Below are 2,597 nucleotides of genomic sequence, written 5' to 3'. Positions count from 1 at the left end.
GAGACCGGCTCAGACCGGTCCCCTCAACCCGGCGCCCCCTCCTTCTTTTGGGCCAGCCTATTGAACTTCATTCGGTAGGGGGAAGTAGAACAGACAAGCCGCGAAAAGCGGAAGGTAATGAAGGCAGTGGAATGTACCATTTGTATGCTCGCCACCCTCCAGAACGAGCCAGACTCCCTGGAACGGACCATTACCCCACCCGAAGAAGGGGAGAATGGGAGGAGGCTGGGTTGGGGCAATAAGGATGTGGATAGGGCGGGGGTGGGTGGAAAAGAGAGGTGTTTACTCTCTCAATGCGCAGGCGCGGAAATCAAGCCTCTCGTTCTTAAAGAGACAGGAAGAAACTGACCTACTTTCTACTGAGATTCTTCTGACAGGTTCGTTCATTACATCAGCCCGACCCAGGCTCGGTTCTATAAAGACAACACTCCAAGAAGCTCAGCTCACTCCTCTGCCTTGAAACATTTTCCCCTACCTCCAGCTTGGCGCTAACCCCTTTTAAAAATTATATCATTCCTACATTCCTTCATTCAGCTGACACCTATTGAGCTTGCCCCGTGCTGGCCTCTTGGGCCACTATGAGCTCACAGCATGGTGGTGCAGACTAGCGAGTACACACATAATACCCACACGGTGTACCAAAGTGTTGTGGGAGCTCAGAGGAGAGACCGACTTCATCTTCCTTTGGGGAGAGGCAGCGGCCATGGCTTCACTTTCGAGCTGGGTCATAAAGGTTAAATAGGAGTTAGCCAGGTTGAGTAGGGGGGAAGAGAAGAGAGCACTCTAGGCAAGTAGAGTACAAATGTAAGAAGGGGCGAAAAGGCCTGGCCTGTTTGGGAATGGGGAGTGTGAAGTGTGTGTAAAGGAGAAGTGGGACCCCTTGGGCTTCAGCATAAACATCATTTCCTTGGGGAAGCCTTCCCTGAGCCCTAGATGGGCTTGGGTCCCCTTGCTATATGTTCTCAGGGCTCCCTTTGGTTCTGTCATAATGCACTTGTTGGCTGAGAGATCTGTGGCTACATGTGAGGTATAAACGTGAAATAAGCATCTCAGTCTCATTCTGATTATTAAGACTTAGCATTGTCCAGGGCTTCCCTGGTGGCGCAGTGGTTGAGAATCTGCCTGCCAATGCAGGGGACACGGGTTCGAGCCCTGGTCTGGGAAGATCCCACATGCCGCGGAGCAACTAGGCCCGTCAGCCACAATTGCTGAGCCTGCGCGTCTGGAGCCTGTGCTCCGCAACAAGAGAGGCTGCAGGGCTTCCCTGGTGGCGCAGTGGTTGAGAATCTGCCTGCCAATGCAGGACACACGGGTTCGAGCCCTGGTGTGGGAGGATCCCACATGCCGCGGAGCAACTGGACCCGTGAGCCACAACAACTGAGCCTGCGCGTCTGGAGCCTGTGCCCCGCAATGAGAGGCCGCGACAGTGAAAGGCCCACGCACCGCGATGAAGAGTGGCCCCCACTTGCCACAACGAGAGAAAGCCCTCGCATAGAAACGAAGACCCAACACAGCCAAAAAAATAAAGTAAAAAAAAGAATAAAGGCAAACACATTTAAAAAAAAAAAAAAAAAAAAAAGAGAGGCTGCAATAGTGAGAGGCCCGCGCACCGCGATGAAGAGTGGCCCCCACTTGCCGCCACTAGAGAAAGCCCTCACACAGAAACGAAGACCCAACACAGCCATAAGTAAATAAATAAATAAATAAATAAAATTAAAAAAAAAAAAAGACAGCATTGTCCATCTTACACTTGAATCTCATATTAGACTCCTCCAGCGATAGCCCAACTTGTAGCTCCATGGACTCTTATAGTCCCTCTTCTTTTTAGTCATGGAGTGTTAAGATGGGGGTTAGGAGCAAGTATTTTCTTAGGGGACCTCCTGTGATGACAGTTGGGGGCCATAGCAGCTTCACTGGATATTGTGGTCCTTTGGGGGATTTGGGAGCTGTCATTCCAGCTGACCCCAGCCCTCAGTCTCATGACACTTTCCTCTCTGCTTCACACTTTACACTGTGGCAACTTCTAGCAAGTCATCAGCCACAATTTCATCTACTCTCCATAGCCAACACTCTGGGGTCTATGACCCAGGCAAGATGCACCTTCCATATCTGTACTTCTCAAACTTGAAGGGCAATTCTTGCCACACACTTTCTCTCTGTACCACACCTCTACCCGCCCAGCACCTACAACAGGAATCAGAGCCTAGTAGGCCTATGATAAACATTTGAGGAATGAACAAGATAGGGTCCTGCTCTCACAGAGCTTACATTCTGCTTGTGGAAACAGTAACAAATTCAGTACACACACAGGAACTCAGTTTGTGATAAGTGCTATGAAGGGAGGAAATCTAGTGATATGATGAAGAGTAACCACAGCAAGGAAGGGTCTACTTCAGATGGAAGAATAAGTAATAATCTAGTTAAGCAATGATGGTGGCTTAGACTAGGAACAGCAATGGAGAGAGATGGTGCACCTTTGATGGCGGAATTAGTGTTTGTTTGTTTTTTCCGGCCCTGCCATGCAGCTTGCGGGATCTTAGTTCCCCAACCAGGGATCCAGGGATTGAACCTGGCCCTGGCCAGTGAAAGCACCGAGT

The sequence above is a fragment of the Balaenoptera acutorostrata genome, chromosome 16 (genome assembly GCF_949987535.1).
Source record: "Balaenoptera acutorostrata chromosome 16, mBalAcu1.1, whole genome shotgun sequence".
Taxonomy (NCBI): domain Eukaryota; kingdom Metazoa; phylum Chordata; class Mammalia; order Artiodactyla; family Balaenopteridae; genus Balaenoptera; species Balaenoptera acutorostrata.
The sequence above is the reverse complement of the archived record's forward strand: the minus strand, read 5'-3'. Positions refer to the sequence as shown.